Source organism: Triticum dicoccoides, chromosome 3B (genome assembly GCF_002162155.2).
Source record: "Triticum dicoccoides isolate Atlit2015 ecotype Zavitan chromosome 3B, WEW_v2.0, whole genome shotgun sequence".
Lineage (NCBI taxonomy): Eukaryota > Viridiplantae > Streptophyta > Magnoliopsida > Poales > Poaceae > Triticum > Triticum dicoccoides.
In genome coordinates this window covers 51,405,142-51,414,309 of record NC_041385.1, presented here as the reverse complement: position 1 = coordinate 51,414,309, position 9,168 = coordinate 51,405,142, and positions in this window count along the sequence as shown.

Sequence of the window (9,168 nt, the reverse complement as noted above, 5' to 3'; positions counted from 1 at the left end):
AGAGGGGGTTGAGGGGGAGATCGAGTGAGTGTGAGTATGATTGGATCGGATAGAGGAGAGCGTGGGTGGTGGGAGATAGCTAGTTTTAGCAGTAGCGCGCTATAGGGAAAGGCACTACTACTAAACGACTTAGCAGTAGCGCACTTTGAATTAACGCGCTGCTGCTAGAACTAGCTTCGTGGCGGGGTTGTGGGAATTATACCAGTAGCACGGCTTACATGAGGTGCGCTACTGCTATTTTTATTTCAGCAGCGAGTTTTGCTGGAGCGCGCTACTGCTACATTGCAACATCGCCTTATTTTAAAACGCGCTGCTTGTAAGATTCTGTGTATCACTACTGGAATCAGCTTCTCTGCCGTCCGCCATGGCGGACGACAAAGGCACTCATCCCGGACGACAAAGTCCTTTGCCGTCAGCCAACGGACGACAAACTGTCCGGCTGAACATGTGCCAGCAAAGGCCTTCTTTGCCGTCCGCTTCGTAGAAACGGACGACAAAGGATTGTGCCGTCAGCCATCCGAGGCCAGCAGACGGCAACGACGACGGACAACAGTGGTGTGAGGTGAGAGCCGTTAGGGGGTTAACTGCGTTTTTTGCCGTCCGCCAGCCGATGGCAAAGAGGCAAAGCTCTTTGCCGTCCGCTGACGGACGACAAAGATGTTAGCTAGGGTAGCACTGAGATGCTGCCACGTGGCCAGCTATGCCGTCGGCCAGCAGACGGCATAGATGGTCCTGTTTGCCATGCCTATTTGGTCACTTTGTCGTCCGCTTGTAGACGGCAAAATGACCAAATAGGCAGCCAGTGTTGCCAGTTTGCACAGGTGACTGCCACGTGTCCTCTTTGCCGCCTGCTAGCGGACGACAAAGCTCTTTGCCGTCCGCTAGCAGACGGCAAAAAGGCTATACATCCCCTGTTTTTATTTTAATCCAATTAATTAGACATGGTTTCAAACACAGATATACATGCATACATATCCAACAGCATGTTCAACAACATATTTGATCAAATCCAACAACATAGTTCAACAAAGTCCAACATATCCATATATACATAACCACAAACAAGTTTCCAACAACATATCCATATAGACATACATATCCAAACAAGTTTTCATAAACAACAAGGAAGCACTAGAAGAATAGTACACTCTATGAATCCAAGCCTTCCTCATGTAAAGCAAATCTGCAAATTGGGAAAGATGAAAGTTAGAAGAAGAAGTAGAAGAAGAAGAAGACTATAGTTAGAAGAAGAAGACCAGTTAAAAGAAGAAGAAGAAGAAGAAGAAGAAGAAGAAGAAGAAGGTTTTTTCTTCTCTTTCTTTTTCTCCTCTCCTCTTCTTAGAGCTAAGCTAGGTAAAAATGCTAAGTGTAGGTCATTTTAGAGCTAAGCTAGGTAAGTAGGTCATTTTGGAGCTTAGTAAGGTTATTATGTCATTTTCGAGGAAAATAAGCCAAGTCTATATCATTTTGGACGTAACAAAGATTATCATGCCATTTTTGACCTAAGTATGCTAAGTATGTCATAAATGAACTGAATAAGCTAAGTATAGCTCATTTTTTATATAACTTAGGTAATTATGCCATTTAGAAGGAAAATAAGCTAAGTATCCATTTGTAAAGCAAAACATTAGAGAAAACTTACCCTCATCACAACAAATATGATGAAGATCGCCACTAAGGTAACAATTGATCCAACGGCATAATGATACCAAGCCTCATTATCAATGGCATATTTTCTAATCTTCTTAAGCTTCAGGCGCATTTCATCTACCTTTCATGAACTTCTTCTTGTCTTTTCTGAACTTATGGCGAGGATCTAGAAACTGTCTATGCAAGTCAAAACAACTATACTTGCGCCCCGCCATCAGCCAACAAAACTCAAGAGCTCCCTTGCATGTGGGGCACGGGAACCTTCCATGCACACACCAGCCAATGAATAGCGCATACGCCAGCAAGTCATGCATCGAGTACATGTACCAGGCACGCATTATGAAGTTCTCTTTGCTAAAGGCGTCGTATGTCTTGAACCCATTATCCCAAGCTTCTTGCAATTCGTCCTTAAGCGGCTGCATGTACACATTCATATTCTTCCCTGGATAGTTGGGCCCTGGAACTATCAACGTCAGTAAAATGTTCTTTCTTTGCATAATGTGCCCGGGGAGGGGGCGGATTGAGTGGAATGACAAACACGGGCCAACAGCTGTATGGGGCTGCTATCTGACCAAACACACTAAACCCATCTATGCTGACGGCGACTCGAGGATGCCTTGGATCTACCTTTTTTCCTTATGTAATGCATCGAAGCGCTTCCACGCTTCACCATCCGATGTGTGCATCATCATCACATTCCCATCTGCATCTAGTTTGGTTCTTTTGCCCGTTTTGTGCCATGTCATTTGTCTGGCCGTCTCTTCGACCATGAAAAGACGTTGAAGTATTGGTACGATTGGCATATACCGAAGAACATTAACGGGTATTTTGGTCTGCGTCTTCTCACCCATACCGTTGTCTACCACAACATACCTGGAAGAATTGCAAATGGGACAATAGTTCAAGTCCTCATACTGAAGCCTAAATAAGACACATCCTTTCTCACAGGCATGTATCTTCTCATAGGGCATCTTAAGAGCATGGAGGATTTTGTCTGACTGGTACAGGTTTGGAGGTAGCACATGGCCTTTGGGTAGAAATCGTCCGAAAACTGTCATCATTGTGTCGTAGCATTCTCTGCCCAAGTTGAATTGAGCCTTCAAAGCCATTATTTGTGATATGGCATCCAGCTGACAAAGCTCAGTGTGCTCGTGAAGAGGACGTTTCGAGGACTCCAACATTTCAGTGAAGGCCTTTGCAGATTCCTCCATCTCCTCGTCCGAGTCCTGAGCATCCTCAAAGTCTTGCACCATGTCTGCGGTCCCGGTACCATGCTCGTCGGTGCGACGACGTACCACCTCGGCTCTGGCACGTTGGGCAGACTCACCATGTAATGTCCAAACCATGTAACCAGGCATAAAACCAAACTTCTGCAGGTGTTTACTCATTTGAAGCTCGTCCCTCTGATTATAGTTGTCGCACCGAACACAAGGGCACCAGCTAAATTTCTGGCCATTTGCAAATGTGGCTCTAACAAACCCCTTAGTTTTTGTTAACCATTCCTCGGTCCAAACGTACTGACTAGTGTAACCGGTGTACATCCACGCACGATCACTCATATTGACTTCCTACTGGACACACAAGAAATATATACATAATTAGGCAAACCATATCCATCAGTTAATGGAGTTTGTTAGTTTTATTACGTCCATGCAACCTACACGCTAATAGGTAAGGATAGGTCCTAATCCCACCCGAGTATGTGTAGATCGGGTTCGTTTTCCCATGCTCTGCTCCGGATCCAATGCAAAATTTCGGCAGTACCTCCCTGTCGTGGAATTGTCACGTCAGATGTCCTCATGAAAGGACTTAGTTGTGGAGCCATCGCAACTACGAAGCTTGAAGGGGTTAAATCGGGACAAAGGACACGAGAGGGTTTATACTAGTTCGGCCCCTTACGGTGAAGGTAAGGCCTACGTCTAGTTGGGTTGGTATTGATGTTTCGATGACCAGGGAGCGAGACACGCTATGCCTGGTTCTCGATCAGTTGTTTCTTGCCCTAAGCCGCCAGCGGGTCGTCCCCTTATATACACGGGTGGACGCCCTGCGGCTTACAGATTCCCGGCCGGCTTATAAACAATGTCCGGCTCGGTGACTAGTTAAGTCTACCTTATGATACAAGTAATATTATTACAACGATTTACTACGACGGGCCTTAAGTCGCCAGCGGGCCTTAAGCCCTTCTTGAACCGCTATCTTCATGCTTGGCCTTGGGCTTCTCTCTGATGAGTCTCTTTGCGTAACCCGGCCCCTCTTGGGCGGTTTACACAAATAGCTATATTCCCAACATTAGGCCCCAGATTGATTTGAACCTATTCATGTCAATCTAAAAAATATTTTTAAAGAATTAAATCTTCAGCCTTCTTGACTATACGAAGGGTTTCTGTTAACCCGCCATGACGTCATCTTCTGGACCTGTCTTAATCCGGCGTGACGTCATCTTCCTGTAATTCATTTTTTATTCCGTCGAATCTTTCAAGGATCTTTGTCTTTACTGACCATCCCGAGAATCGAGGCGCCCGAGCCACTGGATAATAAATATTATCTCCTCGTTTTTCGCGCCCTCTCGGCCAGTCTTCCCTTATAAATAGAGCGACCTAGGTCTTTCCCCATTCCTCTTCTTCCTCTTGCCTCTTCCCAAGCTCTGCCGCCGCCCTGTCGAGCCCCTCGTCCTCACCGACTCAGGCCGCTGCATCAACCTGACTCTGACCAGAGATCGACGGCGCTCCTCTACAGCTCATCCGCATCCGTGAGTTCCTTTCGTTCCCCTTCTCAGATCTGCATTAGGACCTTGTCGAGTTCGTCGGTGTTCATCACTGCCTGACGCAAACCCTCGCTTAGTTCTTACTTCCAATGCCCTGCTTAGATCGTGAAAACTACGTAGAACTGCTGCGGTACTTGTTTGTGTTGAACTTGCATAGAAATAGATCTCATTTCCCTTGTTGGGAAACCCTCTTCGAGTGTACAAACTTCTCTGCCCTGTTTTTAGGTCTAGAAAAATTTCTTTTCAGAGCAATATTCTGATCCAGCATAATAACTGTTATCTGTGAAAACTTGTTTTTATCACCCGGAAACCTCTTCTGGTAAATGCCCTGAAACAGAACTGTAGTGGCTTAAATATTGTTTGCACAATCATCCTTATATCATTAGGCCCCTTTCTTTAAGCCGCCACTTTGAATATTTTTCCCGGGTTAAAGTTGAACCGGAGCTTTCTATTGTGTCGTAGGCCACTGTCGTCATGGCTCCTAAGGCGGCCAAAGCCCCTGTGACTTGTAATTGGGTTCCATCCACAGTGACAAAAAGCAAACTTGCCGAGTTTGTGAAATCCGACCATCTGCCAAAGAGGGAGATCATGTCTTATCGTGTCCCCAATCCGTCTGAGGAAATACCTCAACCCAAAGACGGGGAGGTAGTAGTTTTTACGGATCACATGAGCCGGGGATTCTCTCCTCCCGGTTCAAAATTCTTCAGGGAGGTTTTGAATTTCTTTGATCTTAGACCTCAAGACATCGGACCCAACTCCGTGTCAAATATTTGCAATTTCCAAGTCTTCTGCGAGGTGTACCTAGGAGAAGAGCCAAGTCTGCTATTGTTCAGGGAACTTTTCTACATGAACCGGCAAAATGAATGTGCCAACGGGCCGAGTCTTGAGCTTAGCGGCATCTCAATCCAGCGACGGAGAGATTGCCTTTTCCCTTATGCTGAGTTGCCAAGTCACCCAAAGTCTTGGAACCAGACGTGGTTCTATTGTCAAGATACATCACCGGCTGATGAGAAGCCTCTGCCCGGCTTTCGCGCCCTGCAACTCGAATCTAATCATCCGTTGGCAGATAAGTTATCCACTGTTGAGCGCCTGCCCCTCAACCCCACCATCAGGAAGATCAAAGCTCTTCTAGGGAACAGGTTAAACGGCGTCGATCTGGTTCGAGTCTGGATCACCTGGCGGATACTACCATTAAGCCGCCGCTCCGGCTTAATGTGCACCTACACAGGCGAAAAGGATGACCCAATGCGTCAAAGTCCTGATGATCTACCAGATGATGTTATAGATGCTACAATCCAATCTCTGTTGAAGGAGGGTACTGTGACTAGTAATGCCTTCGGCTTACTACCCTTCTGCAAGAAGAACCCGGCCCCTGCGGTAAGTTATCAATCTTCAAAAATACTCTTTAACATGTTATGCCTTGTTGTATTTATGATTCCTTATCTTTTTCCACAGGCCGATGGCAATTTCTGGAAGGTCAAGTATGACCACGAGGCCGCCAAGCAAGCCAGGGCAGCCAAGAAAACTGAAGGAAAAACTGCCAAGACGGGAACCTCAAGGAAGAAGAAACCCAGCGCTTCCGACTTGCTCAAACTGGATGATACTTCTTCGGATGATGAAGAGGTAACTCTTAATTTTCTTAACTCCCCTGTTACTATTCTACTGACATTCTATCCTTTCAGGAGGATACGGGGAACAGTCTAGTAGTTGAAGAAGAGGTAACTATAATCTCTTCTGACTCAGAGCCTTTGCCAACACAAAAACTCCGAAGGGTGACCCAGAAAGTAAGATTTTCACATCCTCTAGCTTACCAAGATCCTCAATTTCTTTTGAAGCAACAATAGCTTGAGAACCGGAGGCAAACTCGGGCCACCCAAGACGCCGAACTCTCCTCTGGCTTACCTGATGTAACCAGGAAGCGTCGAACCGAGGTTACCTCCGATTTACATTCTGCTTTTCCTTTGGCGGGTCTAAATCGCCAACCTCTCAATTCATATGACTCCAATTATCAGGATGCTTCTCCATCTTCCGACGAGTCGATGCAATCAAACATGCCAGTTTTTAAAACAGCTTCCGGGTAATGCAACCTTTCTTACTTTAAGTCTGTCCATACTTATACATTGATACTCATCCTTCCACTTTGATTGACAGCCTGCAAGTGAAGCCTAGTAAGAGAGCAAAGAAGAATAAACCGTCCCAAGACCCGGTGGTCCCTGAACCGGCAATTGACTCATCCGTTCTCAACGGCTCCACTCATCAGCCACCGCCTAAACCGGCTTTTGATATTCCGGTGTCAACCTCTGACCCACCTGCAGAAGACATTGTCCACAATTCTTATAACCCGGAAATTCCTAGCCCGGTCAAGACGACTGATCCGGAAGTTGAGTTCCTGAAAAGCAAATATGTTGCGCCAGACTAGCCTACCGTTCTTGCTCAATACACTGCCAAGGAAGAATTTGCTCAACATCGGAAAGCCAAACATGACATCACTGATTATACTCACCTAAGCATTGGTGATATAGTATCGGGCTACTTGAACCAAGTACACAATAGCCGTGACCTGGAAATTGACATGGTGAAGCAAATACAACATAAATCTGAGGTATAACTTTAGCTTTTTCCTGATCCTTACTTACTGTACCAGCCCCCAAGTCTATTGCTTATGAATGAATATTCTATAGACTTAGAAATCTGCTTACTGTTAGCATGTACGGTTTAAAGGAAATACACTTAACCCGGTGATAGCATGAAACTTTGAACTGACACATTAGTCCCCAAGTGTCAAGTATCTTTACTTGTAAAGTGCTTGAGACTTTAGTATATATGGCTTGGCAAATAAGTTTAAAAAATTCTTTAAGCATGCATTAGCCCCCAAGTGCCAAGTATCTTTACTTGTAAAATGTTTGGGACTTGATTGTTACCTTATCATGATCCTTACCATAACTTCGTGCCAATGCAGGTTACCATAAGTCAATTTGAATCGGAGATTGCTGACCTAAATAGCCAGCTGAAGCTTCAAGAGCTTGAAACTCAAAAAGCAAACTCCAAGTTTGAATTCAGCATCTCTAAACAAGAGAAATTGAAGAAAAATTTTGAAACGGAGAAAAAAGCTTGGGCGGATGAGAGGGCTTCATTAGTGACTCGGGCCGAAACGGCAGAAGCATCTCTTGCAGAGGCATCAATCGAACTGTCCGACTTAAAGCGGCAGATATCCCAAATGGTCTCAGCTATCTTTGGTAAGTCCTTCCAAAAACCTTAAACACTGTAATCGTCCAAGGATTTATTGTGATGATTATCTCCGGCTTATTGTTATGCTTGTGATTATACAGGCCCCAGGAGTACCAACCTTAAGCAAGACATGCTGATCAAGCTCAAGGCGGTTTACACCCTTGTGGAGCAGCTGTACACCGGGTCACAACGTGCCTTGGCCGTTGTAGCTTTATCAACTCCACATCCCCGTCTGCTGCAAGACGTATTGAAGAGCCTCGCGTTTCTTCCTCAGCGGATCCAAGATCTAAGGCGGGCGTCCTCAAGAGCCGGAGCCGTAGCCGCATTGAGTCGGGCTAAAGCATGGCTCCCAGAACTAGACCCGGCCGACCTTGCCCTTGGATACCCAAGTCTGAAGGAGGACGGTACTGCCTTTGATGATCACGACTTCAACGCCTGTGTCAAAGCCATACGTCTCGTGGCGACCCTTATTGGAAATGACACAGATCTTAGCAAGTATGCATCGGCTTATGACAGTGAGAACCGGAGAATCCCAAACGCTCCATATGATCAAATAAGCCTGATCCCTCCAACGCGTAAGCATACCTTTGCCCCTGAAGTGGACCCGGCCGGTTTAATAGATGATGAAGCTGAATTTGAAGCCTTAAGCGGCATTGACTGGGCCTCGTCCACCTTCTAGGACAAAGCAACCGACGGAGAGGCGGAGAAGGATAACCCGGAGCCATCAAGCCCACCAAAAGAATGAGCTGCCAGGCATCTTACCTTTTGCCCAAACTATGCTTCACTTATTCAGACTCGGGGAGTCTTGTAAAAACTTCTCAATGTTTGCCATGCCTTCGTGCATGTTTATGGCGCTTAACGATTTCGTAAGCCGCCATTAGCCTATATTTCCCAGCTTATGTTGATCATTTGTCCCCTTGAAGTTAAATTTTCCTGCCTTACTCTGCACATAAAGCAAATAAAACTTTCTTGGGAGGTTTACTGCTCCAGGGGTTTATAAATTATTGATAACCCGGAACATAGTACAAAAAACATCATGTACAGACCGATTTATGATTACTTATAATCACAATAGCATACCTGCGAACCCTTTGGTAACCTTCCTGGTTCATATGTACCTGGCACTTGTAGGACATGGGGTAGTCAATACTGAACCGGAAGGGCCAAGGTTCATCTCCTCAAAAAGATTTAAATATAGTTAAAGCAATGTTCACAGGCTCCTGATTCGAATACGATCAGAGAACCGTTCCAAAGGGGTTAAGCTAAGATTCGGATACGATCATATAGCCCCTAGTGGCTTTGGCGATGCCGATCAAGTGGGTATCGACAGCTATGTTCTCTTTGGTTCGAATACGACCTATGTTTGAACAGGAAGCCCCCAAGTGACCATAAAAGTTGTTTAATGATGCTGATTCGAATACGATCCACGTCAGACCCAAAGGGGTTAAGTTGTGATTCAAATATGATCAAGAAGCCCCCAAGTAGGTTTGGCAGTATGCCGATCAAGTGGGTATCGACAGCTATGT